Genomic DNA, 27,541 nt, shown 5'->3' on the forward strand with positions numbered 1-27,541 from the left:
GGACAAGCCTCCACTGGCAAGAGTGCCTAATCGAAGCTTTACAAGTGGTCCAACAAGAAAAGTTTAGGAAAAGCTCTCATAAATATTTATTCTTACTATAACCGCACAAAATGCTAGCTAACAATCATGTTAGTTGATTTTGTGGCTCACAATAAGTAGCATTCTACTTGGAATCTATTATAACCCACATAGATCCCCAAATCCATTCTTATATAGAAGTGCTTCATGTAGAGGGAAACAAGAAGAGAGAGAGATAATTGCAACACTATAGATGTGAAGTCAGAATCCATTAGAGAAACTACACAAACAAAAAATAGGATCAATGTGAGGAGCACATTGTAGATTGAAGAATAGGATGAGGTTGAACTACTCTTGGTTACTAATGTAGTGACATAGAATAACAAAGTCTTGATTTTAGTGGACAAAGGGTGATAGACGGCTTATAGTTCTTAGGTATTCGAAGCCTCATGTGTATGTGAATAACCTCACATAGCCCTTTTGTGTGTGTGCGATAAGTAGTGATGTCATATGTTTAGCCACGTATCATTGTCCCAATGTATGTGATGTGTCAAAGATAAAGCTTTTAAGCCTATAAAAGGCATTGTACTATTTAAAGCTCATACAACATCAATAAATAGAAGATATTATTGAGTTGTGTAATAGTTTTTTCTCTCTTAAGTATAGTCTTTCTCTGTGTGTGTGTGTGTGTGTGTGTGTGTCTTTGCACTACCACACAACATGCATATCTTTCATCCTCCATAGCTGCTTGCCCCTAATCTCCCCTACATGGTATCAAAGCGAGGCTTTTAAATTGTTACCGCTAGCTTATTGCTACTGGCTTGAGGAAAAACCAAGAGCCACTAGGAGTTGCCTGCCCAGAGCTCTATCGTGGGTTGCCACCAGTTTTGGGCGGTGCTAGTGTAGAGTGCACCACCTCCACTTAGTCCAGCAAGATAGTACCTCTCGCCAATTTCATTGCCAAAATTAGGTGATGCAAGCATTGAGAGATTTGCTACCTCTGCCCAATTTGCCACCGTGTCATTGCACCATGCTTTCTCACCCTCTTTTTCGTGCCATTGCTTCTTGCCCAGTTTGCTGGTTCTCCACCCTAAGCACAAAGTGTCATCAGAGAGCCCTTTGCATATAACTTTGCCCATGGTTGGGCCTATTTTTGGCGATGCTCTTAGCTATGAAGTTGACTTTGAAAGAGGAGGCGAAGGGCTTCGTAGGTCCATGAGGCCGTGCATAGCACCGCATGCATGCGTTCTTTGGTGTAAAAGTTTATGGCCACGATGATGAATAAAATTTTGATGTCTGCACACGCAAAGTCGTGCACAGGCATCACATGATGAACATGCGTTCTTTGGTGTAAGAGTCGATGGCCATGATGATGGATGACTGCGACGAGCAGGTTGCAAGAGTTTATGTCTAGAGAGCCGGTGGGTGATATTGAAGATGAAGATCAAGACTTTGGTCTGCACGGCGGGTATAGGTCAAAGCTAGGGCTTTGATGTGACAATCTCTACCTTGACACAAGCCTTAAAGCTTTCATCTTAGAGTTTTTTAAAAGTGCAACTAGATCCTTACCTGCATCTAGAGCTCTTGTAGAAGCCAAGCTCGCCATGAGAGAATTCAGTAAGAATAGCTTTGAGTCTCAAGACATTCAGTGTGCTATCTACAAGGAGGTTTTCTTGGCCCATTAGCTGTAGCAAGTCACCCTTAGTGATTGAGGAAGACTATGGTTAGGCATTCTAGTTGTTTATGTGTGTGTGTCATTGGTTCTCTTTGCAGGGAGCCTCTCTGAAATCTGAGTGTGTGTGTTTTTCCTTTATATGCTTGTACTACTTAGGCCCCCGTATTATCTTTTATGCCACATAGATCCCCAAATTCATTCTTATAGAAAGATGAGGGAAGCAAGAAGAGGCAGAACTAATTGCAATACCGTAGATGTGAAGCTAGAATTCACCAGAAGAAGCTACACACACACAAAAATAGGGCCTGAGGAGCACATTGTAGATTGAAGAATAGGATGAGGTTAAGCTACTCTTGGCTACTAATGTAGTGACATATAACAAGGTCTTGATTTCAAAGGATAATAGACTTGGCTTATAGCTCTTGGGTATTCGAAGCCTCATGTGTGTGTGAAATAGCCCTTAGATGGATTAGTGTGTTGTTGTGTGTGAACAACCTTTTATAGCCGTTTTATGTGTGAGTGTGGTAAGTAGTGATGTCATGTGTTTAGCCATGTGTGATTGCCCCAATGTGTGTGATGTGTCAGATAAAGCTTTTAAGCCTATAGAAGGCACTATACTCTTTGAAGCTCATATAACATCAATCAATAGAAGATATTATTAAGTCGTGCAATAACTCTCTCTCTCTCTCTCTCTCTCTCTCTCTCTCTCTCTCTCTCTCTCTCTCTCTCGTACTAGAAGATATATTACTAGAGTTACTTTGCAAATGGCCACATGGCCACAATGTGATGTACTAGCTTTCCCTCACTAATTACTACGAACCACAGGTGTAGCTCGGAGTACCCTCATCCAATTATAGCCGTGTCATTCTCCACCAAAAGAGCTAACTGCAAGGAAGAGACTTGCCACAATAGTAGCCCTTTTATATGACCTATGTGAGCTGTAATACCCACTTTTGCATCAAATATGAAGTCGTTCCTAGTTAACCAAATATGCCACAAACCTATCCACTTGAAAAAAGGAAAGAAAATTGAATGTTTTGGGTTATCCGGCCCATTTAGGATCGTGCCAAAAATCCAGTCTTTAATCTTTACGAGCCTATATTTGTCGACAAAATCCTTACGCGAGAAAGGAAATCCCACACCTTGTTTTCCACCATACATGAAATGAAAAGAAGCATGTTTCCAAGCATGTAGTACAAAACACACAATTACCAGAAGCAATCCACCGCTTTCGCAACAACAACTGGTTCTCTAATGGTAGGCCTCCAACTAGCATGCACCATAGGAACACCTTCCCTTGATATGGAATCTTAGACTACCAGCTCTGTAAGATTACTTCCTTCCACCAGGCCCTACTTTGCCTGATAGTCCATACCCGATTAGCCTTCTTAGTGATCCAGCGCTTATCTTCCACCATCATATGGTACACTTGATTTGTTATATACTGACAATGTCTTGAGGCTTTCTAAATGCCCAATCTAACCAAGGTTGTTGATCCTCCAACTAAGGAATATCATCAAATGGTGTAAGGCCTGCCCTCACCTTCTCCCATAATTGTACATATCCACATGGAACCTGAAAATATTGATGAATTTTCTAAAAAGAAAATAAGCGGCCTCTATGTGGCAACAAGGCATCCATGATTCTCACTAGTCCCAATCGAGCCATTCTATTGAATTTTGGCCACTCAACAAGTTTGTCAAGCCACTCCAGAAGTTGTGAAGTAGACAACACCTCACCTACCATAGAATTCAACTGCATCCGCTAATCTGAAGGCTTCCATTTAGTGTGTGTCAATACCTCCTTCCATGAGATCATCAAATGAGAAAGGACAGGTGAAGCCACCACTCAAACCTGTTGGGAACCATTCACTACATCCCATCATGTACCATCAATCCTGGTATTGCCATGCACAAGTGCAACCTCCTCTAGGAGGGCCTTAGCCATTACCACCCATGGCTGATGAAATACACACATATCTTGCAGTAGTAAAGGCCATCTCCTAGTGACCATATGTAATCTGACATCTAATAGGGCCGCCCCTCCACTCCTCTTTGTGTTCCCAAGAAATCCACATCTGTCCTGGCTTATTTCCTGCTCTTTTCCATAGCATAAATCTAATTGGCTTTTGTATCTGATGCAAAGCTTTGCTCATACATGGCAAGAAAGGCAAGAAAAAAGATATCATGCTAACCATAATGGATTGTGTCACTTTGAGCCAAACATACATAGGCCAACCCTGAGATTTCCAATACACAAACTTTTCATTTTTCCTTGCAGAAATCCATGCCAACAAAGCCTGTGAATCAACATCGGATAACCCAAGTGGCGTGTGATGCATATCCTTTGTATGACGACCTACCCATTCCATCCAAAACCAAGCAAATTTATCTTGGTAGAGCTTATCAGAGCAGATTTTTACATATTAATGTACCCTGAAGCAGGACCAAAAGTATGATAAACAGCCATAGCCTTTTGAACATTATCTCTTTGAGCCTTAAGAAACATGAAAGAATCATCTGCCAATTCCTGGCTGACTATTTGCTCTCTGCTTGGAAGAGTAAGCCCTTTAACTTCACAGTCCTCCACTAGCTTATCCAGTCGAGACAAGATAAGATATGTAACAATTGCAAACAAGAGAGGGCTAAGTGGGCATCCCTGCCTGACCGATCTCGTCAAATGAATGAGATCAATCACTCCACCATTAATCATAAGCCTAGCCAGTGCATGTTGGCTAATAGTATAAATTAAAGAAGACATGCGAGGTACAAATCCCATAGCCTGCATAAGCTGTGAAAGAAAAGACCAACTTATATGATCATAAGTCTCTTTAATATCTACTTGAATCATAACCACCTCTTGCCTTGAAGCCCTTGCATAATCAATTCCAATTTGTATATTCAATATATTATGCAAAATATTTTGACCTTTAATAAATCCATATTGCCTTGGATGAATCAAAGTAGGAAGAAATCGTTTGCAACCTCTTGGCCAAGACCTTTGAAAATATCTTATACATGGCTCCCATCAATGTGATTGGTCTCCATTGACCTAGATTAACTGGGGATGGAACTTTAGGCAATAAACATACAAGCCCAATCTTCCAACTCGCAGGAATGATACCTATATTCCACACCTCTTAAGACATAGAAGTGAGAGGGACCTTCAACTCATCAACATACTTCATGAAAAGCTCATTGGGGAGCCCATCCCATCCTGGACTTTTTCCTTTAGTCAAAAGCTTCAACACGTCTTCCACCTCATCCATAGAAATATCTATTTCCAATTCATTTGCAGAAACGTCTGATACCTGGTGATGAGCCAAGTAAAACAAAGACTCTCTAGCTGCAATGACATCAGGAGAGATATGACCTCATGCGGACTCAACAAATGGTGATAAAAGTCCATACACACTTTTAGAACACAAGTAGAATCAATAATCAATACTCCTTACATATCTTGCATCCTGACAATATTCTCACGTGCATGCTTTTGCTGCAAACAAGCAAAGAACGTAAATGAGTGACAATTAGAATCCATTCGAGCCATAAGCTTATATCTCACATATTGACTCTCGTGCAATGCTACAACCTGATGGGACAACCAATCAATAGCTATCTCAATGTCATGGCAAGAACTGTCCTCTTGAACCACCTGGTTTAAATCAACCAACAACAATTCTAGGTTCCGCAACATCTCCCTAAAATATGATGCATTATGAATCCCATACTAGCGAGCAAGCTTTTGAATATTGAACATACAACACTCCTCTAAAGTTTTGTAACACCTGCCACATACACTGATGGAAAACAATATGCTCCAAGAAAGTCTGGTTAACCTTAAGAGGAGCCCCCTTTCCCAATAATGGCCTATAAGAATCCACAGAATGGCTATGCATCTCCAATACCAAAGAGAAATGATTTGACAAAGTATGATTATATTCCGCCTCCATGGATAATATCTCTAGCAGAAACAAATTTGCTAGCAAATATACATTCGGTCCAAACGAGCTCTTGTACCCACGAATTGTTGAGAGGCATATGTAAATCCTCTCTCATGCGGGTGTAGCCATGACTGCATATCTTGTTTTAAAACTTGATTTGCAAACACATTCCAACTGAGCCTCTCTGGCCCATCCATAATAGAGTGAGATGTAGAAGCATGCTCTGGCAATTCACATACATTAAAATCGCCCAACACAAAGCCAGGATTAGCGTTGCACAAACACAATAAATTGTCCCATAACTGATGATGATGTGCAACACCATTAAGCTCATATAGCCCCACAAGCCATAATGTTTCGTCTATAAACTCCACTTCCACAACAATGAACCACCGCCCTCGGACATCCTGCATACCATGATGGCTTAAACTGAGATTTCACTGCAATCATGAACCCTGATTGTGTAGTGCGGTGCCCACTATAAAACACACAAAATTCCTTATAATCATACACTTGTCCAGCCATGGAATGTTGTTTATGCTCCATAGCATAAAACATATCCCATTGACCTTGAAACATAGTACGCCACATGCGATATTTCTTGGACGGTGAACACACCTTTTACATTCCAAAGAGAAATCTTCATAATCCATAAAATAGAAAGCCAATCAATGAGAGGTACCACCATCACCCTGGTTCCTTACAATATTGCATAGGATCCTCAATGCCTTCTCTCTTTAGCAAAGCATCCACCCGTTCTTTCTCACCTAAAGTATGGGCATCATTAGTGATGTAACCTATGTCCACTTGACATCCGCATGCTTCTTGTCTGAGGCTGAGATTGTATCCCCTTTTTTATCAAATAGATAAGAAAAATTTACCTAATTTTCTTTCGTAACTCGAGGTCTCAGATTATACCGAGAGTGTGATACCTTACCTTGGTTATCTTTCTCTTGAGTCTATCTTGTGGCACCAGGACGAAATGATGAAGAGGCACCATGACCAACACCCACATTTTGATTACCACCAGAAGTAGCTGTCTCGCGAGAGCGCCTCTCTTCGCCACCACAAGCCAAGCTCTATCTTCTGTATCTGCCAAAACTTGTTTACCTTTATCTACCACTTGCTCACTTTATTTTGCTACTTTTTTTATCTTCTCTATATTCAAACCAGATGGAAAAACAGGAGCTAATGTATCCTTACAAGTCGCGGACCCTGGGACACATTCGGTTGTGGCTGAGCATTCACCTCCTTTGGACACTCTGAAATGAAGTGACCCATCTCCCCACAACGGAAGCAAATGGCTTGCAAACGATCCCCACTTTAATTCGAAATACAAAGAGTCAAATCCATTCATGCATCACCTCAATTATCGAAGGTCGGGGCTTCCTAGTATCCCACAACATGCAAACCCTGTTTTTATTCTCGAACGTCATTCTAGGCTCCACCAACTCCTCCCCAATAGTCTGCATGGCCAACGATAACAATTCCCACATAGTTGATGAAAAGTCTACAACCTTAACCCAAATAAGGCATGCCTGGCACAACATATCTCTATACTCTACCATAGGGCGCCAGGGTACAACATGCACCAACTGTCCATCTAGAAATAACGGGACCCGCTTCCAAATTGCTGCCCCGCTAGCTCATTGCTAGTGACCACCAGAGGTTATTGCCCGCCCCGCTGATTCAAAACTGGGGGAGCCACTAGGTGTTGCTTGCCTAGATCCGCCATGGGCTGCCACCAATTTTGAGCGGTGCTGCTAGTGGTGCAGAGAGTCCACTCAGCCCAACGACGATGCCACCCACCAATTTTGCCGCCAAACTTGGGTGGTGCGAGTAAAGGGTTTCTTGCCCGAGTTTGCTGCCTCTCTGCCCTCGCCGTGCAAAGAAGGGTTTCTTGAGCAGCACAAAGATTTAGCAGAGAGCCCTCTGCACCCATAACTTTGCCCATGGGTGGTCCTCTTTTTGTGGCGATGGCCTTAGCTTTGGAAGAGGAGGCGAAGGGCTTCGTAGCTTCCACGAGGCCGTGACATGATGAACATGATGCTGCATGCGTTCTCTCGTGTTGTGTAAGGGTTGATGGCCGCCGCGAGGATGAAGAAAAAATCGATGACTGTGGACGCGAGGCCGTTTTTATGTGTGACTGTGATGAGATAAGCGGTGATGTGGCCTTGTGTCACTGCCCCAGGGAGAGTACGTGATGTGTGAAAGAAGATAAGCCTATAAAAGGCAGTGTACTCTTTGAGGCTCATATAACAGCAGTACAGGTGATTACCTACACCATGTAGTAGAGTATGGAAGTGTAGATACTTGTAGTAGAGAGAGCTTAGCTTATTCCAAGCCTACGACTCTTTTTGAGGGTGGTCCAGACGCGTGTCGTGGGAAAGGTCCCATAATAGGTTGGCGTGGCTGGTTGAGAGGCGCCTACTAAAGAGCGCCCACGCGCGGCTGGACGGTATACTTACCTGGGCGGGGTCAATCGGTGATCAGGAAGGCCGATGGCCTAGGGTCGGCCTCTCCATTGCACTGCCGGACGGGCTGCACCCTAGCATCTCCCCAACGGGGAGAGTGCACGTCATAATTTGTGGTAGCGGGGGCTCGCGTTCGCGCGGCCCCCACCCAAAACCAAACTCCAAACCACGAAACCTCGCAGCGCCCGCAGGCCATGGCGGGGCTCTGATGATTTCATTTGGGCTACCGGCTGTGTTTGCATACCCTACACGACGGAGAAGGAGACAGACCAGCTGTTTGCATACCCTACACGACGGAGAAGGAGACAGACCACCCTTTCCATGCTGCTGCTGTCGTTGAGGCAAAAGGCGACATGAGCCCCAGCCCCAGCACTGTTGGATTACGCATCCGTCATGGGATCTGGAGGAGCCAGTGTGCATGAATGAATAGCCCTCTGCCTTTCTAGTCTAGAGTTCTGTGATCTTACACTTCCTACCTGCTCATATCTGCCTACTGCCAGTTACGGACAGCCACCTCGGCTAGCAGCACTGGACTGCGCAGGGGACTCCATGGACCTTTGTTCTGAACCATTGCTGCTCTTGATTTTGCCCCGGATGGTGTTCTCTCTTCCTGACATTCCTCTCTTGCTCTCCTTACAGGGTAAAGGAGGAGGCTTTGGATCATCGGTTTCCACCACAACCACACATGGCAGATTCATCCCTGGTCCCCCCCCAGGTTCTCCTTCTTGCTTAGTTAGTTAGCCCCACACTTCATTGGCTGTGAGATCTCTCCACTCATTTGAAGCTTCTCAATATCAGGAGGTGGATGGCACACACTGTCATATGGGGGAAGCAGCAGTCAGAGCAAGGGCCAAGCCTGCAGCTGAAGGCGAAATTGAAATTGCGAGGGAATCAAAGGACATGAGCATGGGGCATCTCTCTGTTTGTTGATCATTTTTTTACCCATACACTCGTTGAAATTGTGTGTTGTAAACTTGAGCTTGGCTTGACACCATATTGGAGGAGATACTTGTGTGTGTGTGTGTGTGTGTGTGTGTGTGTGTGTGTTTGCGTAAGTCTTCCATTGCCATTCTCTCTTTAGACTCTGTTGGTCTACAATTGCTTAAACCCTAGCAAGTTCCCGCCATTCCATGTGTGTGTGTGTGTGTTGATTGTTTGGCTAGGGAAGCAGCCCGTAGAGTCAACAGAGCACATCCGGGTTTGAAGAAAGTTCGATTTTGTGTTAGTTTGTCCCATGTATGTTGCCTGCATGACTAGGGTGGTAGGGATCCCAACCTCCTCTCACATGCAACATGAGGAGTGGCCCCCCAAGTTCAATGGAAAGAGGGATGTTGAGGCAGATACAAATTGGGTCAAGGAGATGCCTGTCAATCTTTCAACTGCGGGCAGTTCAGATGTAATAATCACGAGATATTCAGCCTTACATAGCAATCGAGCAGCCAGAGCAAGGGCCAAGCATGCATTTGAAGGAAAAATCTATAGGAGATTGTGGACATCACATTTGTCATCAACTTGGCTGCATTTGTCGTTTGTTGAGCATTTTGTATATCTGAGGGAGTCGTCGTACATTGTTTTGTTTGTTTATTGAACTTGATTTCTTGGGGATGCACATTTGATTGGAGTAGATACTTATGTGTCTGTTTGTGTTTGCATAAGCCTTCCCTTGTGATTCTCTATCTGTTAACACTCTCACAACAGTACTAGATCTACAGTTGCTATTATAGCGTAGGATTCGCTAGAATATGTTTTTCTTTCTCAGCATTCTCTCGATGTGGTGATTGTTTGGATAAGGAAGTGGCATTTGGACTTATCCAAATTCGGGGAAGTTAGATTTGTGTTAGTTTGACCCAAGGTTGCAAAATTTTTGTTTCCAACATTCCATGTGGTTGACACGATTGTGGATGGTCAGAATCTTTGCTGATTCATCCATTTGAGTAGAGTCATTTGAGCAGATTCTGCAGCTTCTGGATCTTGAGAGGAATTGGTCAAGGATGTTCTCAATGAGAGGTTTTAATTAGAGCTTTTAGAGGAGGATTCTCATCAATGGCAGGTGCTTTCTCACATGCATTTGAAGGAAAAATCTATAGGAGATTGTGGACATCACATTTGTCATCAACTTGGCTGCATTTGTCAGTTTAAGGGAAAGCTGCTTTGGAGGATGAAAGATATCCATGTTGTGTGGTGGTGCAGAGACACACATGGAGAGAGAGAGAGAAAGAGTTATAGCACGACTCAATAATATCTTCTATTGATGATGTTATATGAGCTTCAAAGAGTACAGTGCCTTCTATAGGCTTAAAAGCTTTATCCTTGACGCATCACATACATTGGGGCAATCACACATGGCTAAGCATATGACATCACTACTTACCACACTCACACATAAAATGACTATGAGAGGTTGTTCACACACAACAACACACTAAGACATCTAAGGGTTATTTCACACACACGAGGCTTCGAATTTTCCATCCTAAATCAAGACTTTGTTATTATATGTTACTACATTAGTAGCCAAGAGTAGCTTAAGCTCATCCTATTTTTAAATCTACAATGTGCTCCTCACATTGATCCTATTTTTAAATCTACAATGTGTCCATGTGCTCCTCACATTGACACATTGCTAAACATATGACATAACTGCTTTCACACACACACACACACACACAAAATGGCTATAAGAGGAGGTTCACACACACATGAGGCTCCAAATACCCAAGAACTGTAAGCCAATTCTATCATCCTTTGTCCACTAAAATCAAGACTTTGTTATTCTATGTCACTACATTAGTGACCAAGAGTAGTTCAACCTCATCCTGTTCTTCAATCTAGAATGTTCTCCTTACATTGATCCTATTTTGTGTGTGTGTGTGTATTTTCTCTAATGGATTCTGAGTTCACATCTACTGTGTTGCAATTATCTCTCCCTCTCCTTGCTTCCCTCCACATCAAGCACTTCTATATAAGAATTAATTTGGGGATCTATGTGGGTTATAATAGATCCAAGTAGAATGCTACTCATTGTGAGCCACAAAAGCAACTAACATGATTGTTAGCTAGCATTTGTGTGGTACGCAAATGAGGACGAGCTTACATCGGAGTAGAAGGTGGAAACCCAAAGGGCGTGTTCTATCCACCATCGTCAAAGAATAGGTGCAATAGTATCACCTAGGACCAGGAGGCAAGAGGCACAATTCAGGTGGTTTTTCCCCGATGATGTAGTACACTATTGGCACCGAGATATCAATATCTCACCCATACCAATTTTACCTTCTATTTGTCCCATTGAGGAGGACACAAAATTGACTCAGGAAGAGGTAAATACATTGGTCAATGCTAGATTTAGGTTATGCACAAGAAATAGCATAGCTCTTGAAATGTTACGCATCTTGGGATGGAAACATCAAACATCATAGATGAAGGCACGTGGGAAGGTATTGCGAGTGTTGCATCAAAGACTCCTGCAAATGAATTCAACAAGATGGGCATGGAATCAATTGGGAGAAGTGGAGTTTACATGAAATGGTGAACATGCATTTCAAGAAAAGTAGAAAAGAGAATAGATTTCGGATTAACAATGTACTGAGTAGTACTGATTGAAAAAGGTTGTTAATTAGTATGAGTATGAGATATATAAGATAGAAGAAAACGGACTAGATAGGAAGTCTTATGAAGTACATATACAGTCTCAACCTTGGTGTACATGCCCAGATTTTCAGAAGTGTGTACAAGGGAAAAAGTCTTATGTGGCATGCAACCACATTTATATAGATTTATGCGAGTTTTGGGGCTTCATGAAAATTAAAACATGTTTATACACCAGCCAAAGATACCCAATCATAATGTGAGGGAGGTTCTCTCCTGTCCATGGACCTATCCATGATATGGCTCTTGGATCATGACTCTATCGCGTCCAAGGGCCTATCCATGATTTTGTGCCTGGTGGAAAAGAGAAAATCTACTCATGACACTTCCGCTTATGGTTGGATAATTTTAGCACTTATGTTTGCATAGTTTTTTGGATAATGTAGAGTTGCTATTGTGAAACTTATAGTTGCATATTGTTTTGGGATAACATAAGCCTTGTTATTAGGTTTTTGATTATTTAGATCTAGATGTCCAATTGCCATTGCCATGTTTTTTCAATATGCAAAAATATTTTCGCTTCAAAGGTGCCATGGTGTTAAATAATGTTTCTTGAATTGAGATATTCTACTTAAATATTTGGAAGATAAACATGAGGCCTTCCTCAAAAGCTCGCTAGATCCTCTCAAAAGCTCGCGTTGAAAAGCTCTCGAAAATTCTCCGTTTCTAAGCACCCCTATCATGTTAAAGATCATGACTTGGAGTGTTGCTAAGCACCCCTATCATGTTAAAAAACCCAAAAAACATTAAGAAAAACCTTGAAAAAATCTAAAATCCTCAAAGAGAACCCTTGACTCAACATATAAACTAAATTAGAAATAAACGGAGAATCCCCCTCAATGACTAAAAGGTGGATGAAGAGCTTCTTGATGTCAATGTAGATCCTGATCTAGATGTAGCTCTCGGTCTTCTTCATCCTTGATTTCATTGTGTAATGAAATGGATGTAGGCAAAGACAAACCATTTTATCAATGTGTTCATGAAGCCTAACATGATGATGATGCATTTCCCTTTCAGATGATAATGCATTAAATCTGCTTAAGCGAGTCTTAGCCTTATCAATGGCCAGTGTCTTGCCCTTGTACAATTGATTTATGAGCATGTTAGATGAGTTACATGAAGCATTCAAGCTCAAAAATCCCATTGTTCTGAACAATGCTTATAGAGATTTATACCCAGTCTTGGATCAACAAATTGATCACTCAAATCAAGGAAAAATTTTGATTTAATGCTTTACATAGGTTTAACAACACTTGAATGTGATATATGACCCATTAATGGCCCTAAAAACCTCTAATGATTAGTACTAATCAAGGTATTAGTGAAAGCAATTTTTTGATAACTGTGTAGAGGATACCCTGATCTATAGAACATTGCCGGAGGGGAAAATGAAGGGGCCTTTTCAAGATGAAGCTTTGGCAAGATGTAGCAAATCCCTAATGGTAGCGTTGAACCCTCAATAGTAGAGCACCGTTGGGGGAAAATCAAGGGACTTTTTCGAGATGAAGCTTTGGCAAGTTGTAGCAAGTTCCCAATGGTAGGTTTGAACCCTCAATGGTCCATAAATAATAGGATTAATGTTGATTAATCACTGACTAATAGAGGTAATTAACATTTTGCACTATAGAAAACAGGACGACCTGGTGTGTAAAATTGAAGCCCTTTCACAAATCTTCTTCAAAAAAGCTTCAAGAGACAACTAGAGAACTGAGTTAACATGAGTTTAGAATCACTAAACATATGATTAGCCAAAATATGGAGGATGAAATCTCTCCATGATTGAGGAGTGTGAAGAAAAGACTGAAGAGGAAGCTTGAGCACACAATGAAGAAAAATTTGGAAAAATACAAGATGATTGTATTATGATTGAGATCAATGAACCACCACGTACAATACCCTTTTATAGGCACCAAGCCCTATCTTGTAACTCTAACGAAGAGGTAGTTCACACTTGAAGTGTTCTCACCAAGTTGGCTATAAACCTAATGAACCATATGCTCATGTCCCCAATGTCACATGATATTTTGGTGCATTTCTAACATTCTCTAAGGTTTTTCTCAATTCTAGACTTAGAATTTTTTTTATCTTTTTTCCCAAAAAGAATCTACAAAAGGCTTTTAACTCAAACTTGATAGGTGGGCTTCTTGGAGTGCCATGCACATTATCAACCCAACTTTTTCATGAATATTTGCTAATGTTAGCAAGAAATGCTAAAAGTAAATAGTAACCCAACTATGTCAGATTAGGACCAAATGTGGTGTGTATGTGCTTTAAGGTGTCATGAACACGTGTATGCTTACAATTTGATATGGGTCCAAGGCGAAGGAATTAGAAGCAGGCATGGAAACCTGGCTAGTTTTTGAATCTGGTCCACAACCAAACTGGGTTACATTGATCCAGAATGTAAGTTGTTTATAGAGGGTCCTATGTGGCATGGACCACGTCTATGCAAAACCTTGGTTGGTTCTGATCAATAGTCTATAAGTTATAGCCAAACCAAGAATAATCTTCTCTTAATGGCTTCAGAGTTGTAGACTTAGATTTGCTTTTGCTTTTAAGGTCAAAGGAGATCGAAAAAGGCCTCTAACCGTCGATCCCCGCCGTAACTTGCCCAAATGCACCAAATTTGACAAGTTGGATGTTGAGAATGTGTTACATGATCTTTAAATACTTGATGAAGAGTAATACAAAACTCAAATAATACAAAGAATATGACCATTCAATTGAATACAAATTAACTAAAGTATGCATGAAATAAATGTGCAACAAGAAATAGAGTAGAAGGTACCACACAAGAGACCAATGCTGGGTGCAATTTCCCCCTCAATCAAGCATGTAGCTCCCACTTCCACAACTTGAGTATTTAGAGAATTCTATTTACATCTCGATTCTCCCCACAACAAAGTCTTCTACTCAATCACAAGGATGCAGTCACAACATCATGAAGGGGAGAATGCTAGTCCATTTTGCGGTTGATAATAATTGTCACTATAATTCTACATTGAACATACAGACACCATAAGCATGTATGATCAATTTATGAAGCAACTGTTTCCAAATCTATAAATATGAGCTTAAGCATTGTACAAGCAATCAACCACTTATGAATCTTGGTTGCCTGATCGACCATAGTTTAAATGTGTGAGAATAATTATTGTCTTGTATATAAGTCAAATTTCTCTTACAATATAACATACTCTCCATTGTGCAATAGAGTCTTTCTCTTGTACTAATCCTTTCTCTAATCTTCTTCTCTAATGCATGATAGTGAGATTGAATGAGTGTTTTGAGGCAAGAAAGGAGGGATGAGTACCCATATTCTAACATGACAACACGATAATGTGATAATGCTCATGGTGGGAGATGCTGACATAAATTCCTCTCCAAGGAGGTGTGGAGCTTGGAGACCTTGAGGGCTATGAGCTCGGCCATTGGAAAGATCCCCATGTTACATAGGTAGTCTCTTGTGGATCTTGGAGACATTGAGGGTTATGAGCTCGACCATTGGAAAGATACCCATGGTGATTATAGCTTACTAAGGTAGTCTCTTGTGAATGTGTTTCTAAAAGAGGCCGAAAGCAGGCAATAACAGTACTGTGAGTTGGAAATCATCCTCTCCCCTGTATCCTTCTCAGATTTGCCCAAGCTTTAGTATATATCCATGAGTATATAGCATGCATGAAATAGCATAATAATTCCCTCTTGCTGGTAGGTAATAAAACATTCTAAATAATGAATCGAGCACCAGTAATTAAGTTATGGGGAATCGCCTAGCTTTAGGTTATAAGTAATTGTAAGACTAAGAAGAGTTATTTAAGTATTACTTAAATGTGGTTATGAATATTTCATTTATGAGCATTCGCATACATAAAGAGTTAGGTTGATTTACCTTGTAGGATAGGTTTGTAAATCAAGCTTAAATATAAGGATAACATAGACCTTATTTATGCATAAGGAAGTCGGGAGGGCTTTGGCTTCTGTTATGCCTATGTTAAGAGGTCTTGAGTTAGTAATAGGTTGGATTTGTAAATCAAGCTTGTGTTAAAAGAGTTCTTGAGTTAGTAATAGGTTGGGTTTGTAAATCAAGCTTGAATATAAGGATAACATAGACCTTATTTATGCATAAGGAAGTTGGCATGGATTTACCTTGTGTAAAGAGGTCTTAAGTTAGTAAGTAAGCACATTTTATAAAATATTTGTAGGTTTATGGTTCAGGTCATATTATTTTAAAGGAAAGATTGAATGAAAATCCAAGATTTTATATTTTTCAAAAGCATTTATTATTTTAAAGGAAAGATTGAATAAATGTTTTTGAAAAATCTAAGGTTGTAGATTTGTAAAATCTTAGGTTTAAGGATAAGTCAAATTATGAGTTGATTCTAAATTTTATAGAAGGATTGTAGAGTGAATAATGTAGGACTTAGTTATAAAGCCAAATAGTTCCGTGGGGGGAATGTGAATTATGATTAGGGATTGAAATTAAGTTTAGGGAAGTTCTTATATTCTATGTTTTAAAGTCCACCAGTCGAACACTGCGTATCATAACATCCAACCCAATTGGAGTCACTAAAAGCATATAGATGAATAGCACCCCTCTTAACATTGTCCAGTAAGTATTGGAAAACTTGGTGTGCTTACTACCAATGCTTGCCTCTAGGACTGTGAGTAAACATGCTCAATTTAGAGACCCAAACTAAATGTTTGGCCTCATATTGCATAAATAGTTCACCTATATCCTGGAGACTAAGCCTAGCACCTATCTCTATTGGTGTAGCAACAGACTTAGTCTTTAAGACCAAACCAATAGAGATAGGTGCTAGGCTTAGTCTCCAGGATGTAGGTGAACTATTCATGCAATATGAGGCCAAACATGTAGCAACAGACTTAGTCTTTAAGACCAAACCATGTAAGATACTTTGATTGTATCACAATACCATCATCATACTACATATGTTGTATAGCCAAAAAAATAATATAACGAGCCCAAATTGTCATCTCAAATGACACATGTGCTTCATCCTTGGAGGTTGAAAACTTCTCCTCATCATTAGGACTTATGAGAGCACACCAACGTATAAAACAATGACCAAGAAACAAGTCTTACTCCTCTTTACATAGAGGTCTTTACATAGAGGGTACTTTTAGTTCAACTTTTACGTAATCCATTTGCAATCAAGTGTGTATTTATCTTCTCGCACATTAGTTTTGGGAGCATGCTTAAGGCCATATACGAAAACCATTTACGAAAACCATTTGCAATCAAGTGTGTATTTATCTTCTCGCACATTGCTTTGGGAGCATGCTTAAGGTCATATAAAGCTTTTCTTAACCTACATACTTTAGACTCATGTCCCTTTTGAACAAAACCACGAGGTTGAGATACATCAAATGACCATTCAAGAAGGTAGTCTTGATATCCAGCTAGTGTATATTCCATGGTACGTAGCCAAATGCAATAATACACCAAATTGTAGTCATGCGAGACATGGGGACAAAGGTACCATCATAATCTACATCCTTCTTCTAAGCATAACCCTTTGCGATTAGTGGTCAACCTTATCATTAGCTTTATGCTTAAGCATATAAACCCACGTCATACCAAAGGCCTTTTTAGTAAAGGCAAATTTACCAAATACCAAGTGTCATTTTCTAGGATTGAGTCGTACTCATGTTGCATGGATTGCATCCATCCAATGATTATTTTTCTTTGCTTCCTCAAAGGAAATAGGTTCCTCTTCATCACATATGATGGAAATCAGTGCATGATCCATAAAAGAATAAGATGCATAATGAGAACTTGCATGTGTCTTTTTAGACAAAGGAGTAGCTAATTTTTATCCCTCGTCGATGTTTGCACCACACCAGCCATTTTGATATACACTTGGATGCCTCTATGGATGCCCTTTTGTAATCCACTACATCATCCACAATTGCCTCAATAGGTTGATCTGTGGACCAAAATTTGAGTTAATTTTCAACTGATATATGGGCTGATTTGTAGCAGCTAGTTGAGCATTCATTTGCTCCACATAGGACTCTCCGGTATTGTTCAGATAGCAGTATATCAAAGACGTCCTCCGCAAGACGATACATTTTAATGTTTTTTGCATAAAAGCATGGGCTAAACCGAGTTTTCAACAAAGACAACATCTCTACTCAACAAAATCTACCTTGTGGGGCCAGATAGCAAAGTTGATATCATTTTCTTTTTGAGTTGTATCCCATAAAATTCCACCTTGTGGCCAAATGGTACACTTCATATCCTTTTCTTTCTAAGTTGTATCCCACAAAAATGCATTTTAACATCTAATCATCTAACCTATTTCAATGTTGCTTAGCAATAAGGGTATAAGTAAGACAACCAAAAATATGCAAATGAGACATAGAGGGCTTCGTACCATTCCAAGCTTCATACGTGATATTTGTCTGCAAGGCCTTCATGGGGCATGTGTTTGGCACATAACTTGCACACAAAATTACCTCCAACCAAAGAACATGAGGCAAATCTTGGCCTTTAACCATGCAACGTGCCATCTCTATGAGAGATATATTCTTTCTCTCAACCACATCATTTTGCTAGGGCATGTAAAACACCGTGCATTTATGTTTTATACCTCTTTCACCTATATATGCATGAAACTCTTTTGACATATAATCCCCCTGTTTTCTTGGTTGGTTGACCAACCTTCACGAGCTGTGTCTATCTCCTCCTGTGGAAGCTCACACAACCATCTTCCATGCGCTCTCAATACTGGCACTGACACGCAGCTCATACAGTGACCTTATGTGCTGCATTTTCTCACCCATATGTCTATCGCCTATGAGCCACGTATGGTGCATTTTTTTCATATGATGTATCCAACCTATAATCAATGCTCTTTCCTCATTTAATAGCTCTATGATCTACCTTTTCTTCATAGAAAGTGTCCCATACTATGTCTGTCCTTGTTTCTATGGAGAAGGTAAGGTTCCCTCCTAGTGGACATGATCATGGACTTACAAACAATGCAAAAGATAGGATGGTGTCACTGCTGCTCTTGTGGAAAGCACGATCATTTGGCCAAGGATTGCAACAATGTTAAAGCCCATGCCAAGACCATGTTTTCAAAGAAGGGCAATGTTCATATACAGGATGGTGACTCTGATACTACTAGTGTCCCCAAGACTGAAAAGTTAGAAAGGGCCTGGATGGTCAACTCCTATAGTTATACAGATAGTTTCCCCCCATGTGCTTCCCGCCAGAGGAAGCTTGTGGGCAAGAGAGGAGCTTGATTTTTGGTGCATGAGACTAGTGCGTCAGAGTTCCAAGAACACAAAATGTATGGCGAGGTAAGTTCATTTTTGGAGCTATGGACTGGATGTGTTCCAAGTCTATTGCTTGGTGTATCAAAGATTATGGAGTGGATAAGTTCCAGGTTCATTGTTCAGGGTTTTTTTGGACGTGATGTGTACTACTGTGGGGGATGATGGGAGTGGTGTTTTCCGTAGACTCATAATTCTATACTAGGAGCCAAGCAAATTTCTTTGCTATTCAAGGTGACATTTTATTTCTAGGAGTCAGGTTGTCCGGTATCTATAGTACTGGAGTATCCGTGGTTGCATCTTCATCATCTTATCTTCTTCAAACTTTCGCACACTATGAGCTACAAAGGGGATGTTAGAATATTGTACATCTCATTGTGATTTGGGATCTAGATCTATTATTGAACCCGTGTATTTTCACATTTATGCTAACTTGCTACTATTGGCTAGCTACATGGTCTAGTAGGCCAGCCACAAGCCTCCCTATATGAAGTCGTCTTCCCTTCTCATTTGTTAATCATTGAACCCATTCATAGGCACACTTTCTCTACACCGTCTTCTAGCTAGTATTGCCATTGTAAAGCCTCTTGCTACATAATAAAGATGTTCATTGTTTGATGTCTCTTCCTCTCTCCCTCCCTCCTATGTTTTACTTTCGCATTGTGCAACTTTATCACTCTTCCCGGCTGTCCCCCAAAATCTGAAAGTTTTGGATGCCTTTTGGAGGAGTTTTAATGCCTTAATACTATACATCCTTCCCTAGTAACACAAGATCTTGTAAATGCATCCACATGAGATCCCCAATAAAACACCTCCTGAGAAAGCACCTACCATTGATGAGAATCCTCCTCTATAAGCTCTAACTAAAACCTCTCATTTTGAGAACATTCCTGACCAATTCCTCTCAAGATCCAGAAGCTGCAGAATGTGCTCAAATGGATGAATTAGCAAAGACTTTGAAGCTGATGCACGTAAACAAGGATGCCTTCAAACCATCCAACATGGTGTCACCATATGGAATGCTGGAAACAAAAATTTTGGAAGCCTTCCACTATGATTCTCTATCTGTCACGTATTTTTCTCAGAAGGAGAGTGAGCTTGTGTGACCGACTACGTGACCGACTTAAGGATGATGTTGCTAATGCTCCATAATTCCATTTGGTCTTTGTGGAAGGTGGACACGATTGTGGATGGTTTGAAGCCATTTTTGTTCACGCACATAAGCCTCGAAATCTTTGCTGTGATTGATCCATTTGGTCTTTGTGGAAGGTGGACACGATTGTGGATGGTTTGAAGCCATTTTTGTTCACGCACATAAGCCTCGAAATCTTTGCTGTGATTGATCCATATGAGCAGATTTTGTAGCTTCTGGATTTTTAAAGGAATTGGTCAGGGGTGTTCTCAATGAGGGTTTTAATTAGAGATTTTAGAGGAGGATTCTCATCAATGGCAGTGTTTCTTTGAGAGGTGTTTGATTGGGGATCTTGTGTGAAGATGCATTTTCAAGCTTCTGTGCTTATGAGGGAAGGATGTAATGTTAGCCTCAAAGTAGGAAGTGGTGTCCCATTTCACCTGACTTTCAATTTCTTGGGTGAGATTGGATTGGAGTTTCTCATATGTGTGGCACCCATGTCGACTCCGTACAGTGGAGTGTATAATTGGGACGCACTAGAGCAAAGGCCACCCCGGGCAGCCACCATCAGGGAAGGGGTTGTCCCAGGCATTGACAACACAGGCTGAGGCCAATAGCCTGGCCGATAGGAGAACCCAGTTGTGTGTGGACTATAGTCAGCCCCAGAAGTCAGTTATTGCAGATATAGAGAAGGCCCAAAGCAACAAGCCTGCATTTAAATAGTTGAGATAAAGAAATCTCTATCAGCAACTTGTGATCAAATGTTGTGGATACATAGGTGATGGAGATTTTTCTTCATCACTACAAGAGGTGAACTAGGCATGCACACTTCCCATGCTATGCTATTCCCTCAAACAGCTTATGACTGAAGCTGAGATTATAGCTTAGTCACCTCCCCGACTCCTAATTTGGATAGGAATACATCTTTGCCTTTTATAATATTAAGGCACAATATTCTAACACCCCCTTTGCTGTGCAAAAGTTTGAAAAAGATAAGCTGATAAAGATGTAACCATGGACACTCCAGTACTGCCTGACTTCTCGAAACAAAATGTCACCCTGAATCCTAGTATAGAATTATGAGTCTATGAAAAACACCGCTCCCATAATCCCCCAACAGTAGCCGGCCGGTGGGCAAATCACGTCCAAAAAACCTTGAACAATGAACTTGGAACTCATCCAATCCATAATCTCTGTTACACCAAGCAATAGACTTGGAACACATCTAGTCCATAGCTCCAAAAATGAACTTGTCTCACCAGATATTTTACTTGCTTGGAACTCCGACACATTGGTCCCATGCACCAAAAGTCAGGGCTTTTGAGAGCCCCCTCTCCCGCCCAAAAGCTTCCTATGGTTGGAAGCACATGGGGGGAGACTATCTGTATAACTATAGGAGCTAACCATCTAGCCTCCCCTAGCTTTTGCAGCCTTGGGGACACTAGAAGTATTAGAGTCACCATCTTGTATATGATCATTGCCCTTCTTTGAAAACTTGGTCTTGGCCTGGGCTTTACCATTGTTGCAATCCTTGGCTAAATGACCGTGCTTTCCACAAGAGTAGCAGCAGTGACACCATCCTATCTTTTGCACTGTCGCAAGTGCCTGATCCTGTGCACTAGGAGGGAACCTTGCCTTCTTCATAGAAACAAGGACAGATTCCTCCTCCAAGAGGGAACCCATATCCACATTAATAGCAAACCTCTGCAAGCAAGACTTTGTGCCACCCATGATCTCAACACTCCGTTAATCTCCAAAACTTCTCGAGCAGTAGGAACCACAAGGACCAATCAGCCCCCTTAGAAAATTGAGAAAAGAAGGGACAAGATATCAGCAAAACCGTCCACAAAATCCTCCAAAAAACACCCATCAGGAGGGGAGGGAAGCCATGAAAGAAGATAAATGGCAAGAGCCACTTTTGTCAAGCAGCACCAAAATCAAGAAACATACCCCCGGCTATAATCCAAGCTGTAAAAATAGCCCACTAATCACCAACAACAAAGCCCCCTCTAGATTGCACCCTGAAATCCACAAGGAAAGCACAATGCAGGAGCACCAAAAGAGAAAACACTGATGAAGAAGGAAAGCACAACCACCTTCAAATTCCAGAAATGTAGTGCCACGCCCTCTGATTTACGTTTTCTTCCCATAAAGTGTCCCATACTATGATCAGCATATAATTAGTATTTTTTTCTCATCATGAAGTATCCACATTGCCATGCTTACACAAGATGAGATAACCTGCAACCATAATAGTCATTCCGTCGTGTGTTTTTCATATATGGATGCCTTCTAAAGTCATCATCAACATGGGGCCTCTACACTAATCTATAGCACAAAGACATACAAAGAGAACATGTGTGTTTTCATCAACAATTTCTTCTACTTTGTTAACATGTCAGATAACTCTCTAGTAAGATGTTCAATGGATCAATCTTTCTTCCAGTGTTTTACTTCCTTCGAGGAGGAGGCACGGGTTGCACCAACAGGTGCTTCCACCTATGATGCATAAGGTCTAAATCCTATGCTTCTTTCATGGAGCTATCAGATCTTTCAGCATTGATACCTGTCTCAAGACATGTTCGACATCGACACTCATTTATTCATCAAACACATCCACTTCCGGGTGATCGCTCCTAGTCATAAGGTAATTTGGTGCTATCGGCCAACTACATGGGGCGAGTTGACCAACTCCATGTTAAATGAGGAAAGAACATTGATTACAGGCTAGTTATAGCATATGAAAAAAAATGCACCATACGTGGTTGACATGAGACGGACATATGGGTGACACAATGTAGCACATAAGGTGACTGTATGGGCTGCGTGTGAGCATCAGTACTGAAAACACATGGAAGATGGCTGTGTGAGCTTCTTCAGGCAAAATCAATGCACGATGTCTTACACACTCTAGAAAAATGATGTGGCTAAGAGAAAGAACATATCCCTCATAGAGATGGCACGTGCTTCAACAAGGTGCTGCAAATCGACCCATATCGATTGACAATTAGCTTGAATTTTAGTCCACAGATCAAACTATTGATGAGGCAATTGTGGATTCAATGAATGACAAAAGGGCATCCATACATGCATCCAAGCATATGCCAAAATGGCTGGTGGTGCAAACATTGAGGGATAGCAAATTAGCTACCCCTTTGTTTAACAAGACACATATAGGTTCTCATTATGCATCTTATTCTTTTGTGGATCATGCTTTTGTTACAAAAGACTTGGACCCCAGGAAGGGACCGAGAATCTAGCATTGAGATCGCTAATTACAAAGGGTTATTCTCAGAAGAAGGACATAGATTATGATGATACCTTTTCCCCCACGTCTCGTATGACTACAATCCAGTGTATTATTGCATTTGGCTCTGCATATCATGGAATATACACCACTTATGGAATACCACTTATGGAATATACAACACTTAGATATCAAGACTACCTTCTTGAATTGTCATTTGCATGAGGAAGTTTATGTATCTCAGCGCCTCGTGGTTTTGTTAAAAAGTGACATGATGTCTTAATTATTAGGTGCAAACTCCACAAGCATGAGGGCTTCACACTAATATTTTAATATTCAGAGGCTATAATACTACTTTCATCGTTTTGCAAGTTTATATGGAAGGTCAACACTACTGCTATCCTTTTTCCCTTTATCTATCTTAGAGAGGTTGAACAAATATGTGGCTTGAGCTCTAGCGTTTTTCATATATATATAAATGGTTTTAAGTTTTGAGTTCCATTATGACCAGTGGAACCTTCTGGCAACCACCCACCCCGCTGTGCGGCGGGTGGCCATTCTCCAAATGGGAGGCCACCCCACCGGTTCTTACAAACAAGTTGCAAACATTGAATACATTATTCTCTTTATTTCCCACATCTTATAAATGTATGACAAACCATCCCTTGGGACTAACCTTGTATAAATTCAATGGGGTTTATTTTTAGTCCTTAGATTCATTCTTCATTTCATGATGTAAACCAAAGGAATCCCCTTTTTGAGAATCTTATTCTTTAATTCTCTACTTAACAAGGATATAAATCATATTATTAATATCTAAATCTCATTATTTACACCCCACTGGTTCTTACAAACAAGTTGCAAACATTGAATACATCATTCTCTTAAATTGGTTTTCCCCCACATCTTATATGTGTATGAGGAACCTTTCCTTGGGACTTAGATTCATTTTGCAAACCAAAGGAATCCCCTTTCTTAGAATCTTATTCTTTAATTTTTTTTATGACGGATATAAATCATATTATTAATGTCTAAATCTCATTCTTTATAGGGACTTACACCCTAGGGAACTAAACTGGTATTACATGATTGGTGATCATTCTTTATAGGGACTTACACGCTAGGGAACTAAATTGGTATTACATGATTGGTGATCATTCTTTATAGGGATTCACACCTAACCAAGGGATATTACAGGATTGGTGATCATTCTTTATAGGGATTTACACCCAAGGGAAATTATAGGATTGGTTATTATACATACCCAATTCATTTCCTTCACTAGTCCTTGAATAAATCCCCTTAAAGTCATAAGATAATGAAGTAAAATCTCAATCATTCACTTAACACAAAACTTACAACACTTGATACCATAATTGGAAAACATAGAATATAAGAACTTCCCCAAAACTATCTAGACTTAATTTCAATCCCTAATCATAATTCACATTCTCAAGGAACTATTTGGATTTATAACTAAGTCCTACATTATTCACTCTACAATCCTTCTATAACTTTGGAAAATTAAGAATCAACTCAAAATTTGACTTATCCTTAAACCTAGGATTACAAATCCACAATCTTAGCTTTTTCACAAGCCTTATTCAATCTTTCCTTTCAAATAATATGACTCCAACCATAAACCTAGAAATATTTTATAAAACGTGCTTAGTTACTAACTCAAGACCTCTTAACACAAGCTAAAACCATGCCGACTTCCTTATGCATAAATAAGGTCTATGTTATCCTTATATTCAAGCTTGATTTACAAACCCAACCTATTACTAATAACTAGAGACCTCCTCTAAACACAAGCTTAATTTAAGACCTCTTAAAACAAGCTTAACAAAAGCTAAAGAAAAGCTTAACTCAAGACCTCATAACACAAGCTTAACACACACTTAACTCAAGGTAAAGATAAGCTTAACTCAAGGCCTCTTAACACAAGCTAAAGACATGTTGACTTCCTTATGTGTAATAAGGTCTATGTTATCCTTATGTATAAATAAGGTCTATGTTATCCTCATGCATACGTAGGATGATGGAGATTTGTCTCCATCATTTGCAAAGCGGTAAACTTGCCATGCACACTTCCCGTGCCGTGCTATTCCCTCAAACAACTTACGACCAAAGCTGAGATTTTTGCTTAGTCACCTCCTCGAATCCTAGTTGGAATACGAATACGTCTTTATCTTTTATAGTATTAAGGCATTACAACTCGTCCAAACTTTTGGATTTTGGGGGACGACCTGAGCAGAGAACCCTTGACTCATACAATCATAAGATCTAGAAGTTGAGGGAGAATCCCTCCTTCTCGATGGGCAGTGAAGATCCTTTTGTGGTGTCATTTCCAAGCAATGGATGCTTGGGTCATCCTTTTAGGCTTATGGGTAAGGGACGAGCACCCGAAAGTGGATGTGCTTGATGATGAAGAAGTGAGTGTCGATGACGCTAAACACATATGGCTTGAGACAGCATCCATGCTGAAAGATCCAATATCTCCGTGAAAGAAGCATAGGATTTAGACCTTGTGTTGGTGTCTTAGCATCATAGGTGGAAGTACCTCTTGGTGCAACCTATGCCTCCTCCTTTAAGGAAGTAAAACATTGATAGAAAGATTGACCCATTGAACATCTTACCACACAGAGTCATCTAATAATTACAACGCACATGTTGAAGAAGTAGAAGAAATTGGTGATGGAAACACACATGTTGCCTTTGTATGTCTTTATGCTATAGATTAGTGTAGAGGCCCCTTGTTGATGATGACTTTAGAAGGCATCATCAACACATATGTTGCCTTTATGCGATAGATTAGTGTAGAGGCCCCTTGTTGATGATAAAAACACACATGTTGCCTTTGTATGCATTTATGCTATAGATTAGTGTAGAGGCCCCTTATTGATGATGATTTTAGAAGGCATCCATGTGTGAAAAACACATGACCAAATGACTATTATGGCAGGTTTATGTCATTTCTGAATGAAAACACACATGTTGCCTTTGTATGCCTTTATGCTATAGATTACTGTAGAGGCCCCTTGTTGATGATGACTTTAGAAGGCATCCATGTGTGAAAAACACATGATAAAATGACTATTATGGCTACATGTTTATGTCATCTTGTGTAAGCATGGTAGTGTGGTACTTCATGATGAGAAAAAAAATGTTGATTGTATGCTAGTCATAGTATGAGACACTTTATGGGAAGAAAACGTAGATCAGAAAGCTATTAAATGAGGAAAGAGCGTTGATTATAGGCTAGTTATAGCATATGAAAAAACTGCACCATACGTGGCTCATAGTACGAGACAGACACATGGGTGAGAAAATGCAGCTCATAAGGTGATTATACGAGCTTTGTGTGAGCATCATTATTGAAAATGCATGGAAGGGTTGTGAGCTTCTACAAGAGGAGATAAACACAGCTCGTGAAGGTTGGTCAACCAACCAAGAAAACATGGGGATTATATGTCAAAAGAGTTTCATGCATATATGGGTGAAAGAGGCCATGCCGACTTCCTTATGCATAAATAAGGTCTATGTTATCCTTATATTCAAGCTTGATTTACAAACCCAACCTATTACTAATAACTAGAGACCTCCTCAGAACACAAGCTTTACTTAAGACCTCTTAAAACAAGCTTAACAAAAGCTAAAGAAAAGCTTCACTCAAGACCCTCATAACAGAAGCTTAACACACACTTAACTCAAGGTAAAGATAAGCTTAACTCAAGGCCTCTTAACACAAGCTAAGGACATGTTGACTTCCTTATCCGTAATAAGGTGTATGTTCTCCTTATGCATACACTTAACACACAAGCTAAAGACATGTTGACTTCCTTATCCGTAATAAGGTGTATGTTATCCTTATGCATAAATAAGGTCTATGTTATCCTCATGCATACATAGGATGATGGAGATTCGTCTCCATCATCTGCAAAGAGGTAAACTTGCCATGCACACTTCCCGTGCCGTGCTATTCCCTCAAACAACTTATGACCAAAGCTGATATTTTTGCTTAGTCACCTCCCCGACTCCTAGTTGGGATACGAATACATCTTTATCTTTTATAGTATTAAGACATTACAACTCCTCCAAACTT

At 40.4% G+C, this 27,541-nt stretch overlaps 1 long non-coding RNA gene and 1 other non-coding gene across 2 annotated transcripts; both read left to right on the forward strand.

Moving 5' to 3' along the window:
* Positions 1-8,096: 8,096 nt before the first annotated feature.
* LOC147628908 (U1 spliceosomal RNA) lies at positions 8,097-8,258 on the forward strand. The gene has a single exon (XR_015268041.1). It is a non-coding gene; the product is annotated as a U1 spliceosomal RNA (small nuclear RNA).
* On the forward strand, positions 8,103-9,617 carry LOC147628909 (uncharacterized). Its single transcript, XR_015267849.1, has 2 exons — positions 8,103-8,825; positions 8,909-9,617. It is a non-coding gene; the product is annotated as an uncharacterized LOC147628909 (long non-coding RNA).
* Positions 9,618-27,541: the final 17,924 nt, after the last annotated feature.

This window comes from Cibotium barometz, chromosome 18, assembly GCF_041138505.1.
Source record: "Cibotium barometz isolate CiBa-2024 chromosome 18, ASM4113850v1, whole genome shotgun sequence".
Lineage (NCBI taxonomy): Eukaryota > Viridiplantae > Streptophyta > Polypodiopsida > Cyatheales > Cibotiaceae > Cibotium > Cibotium barometz.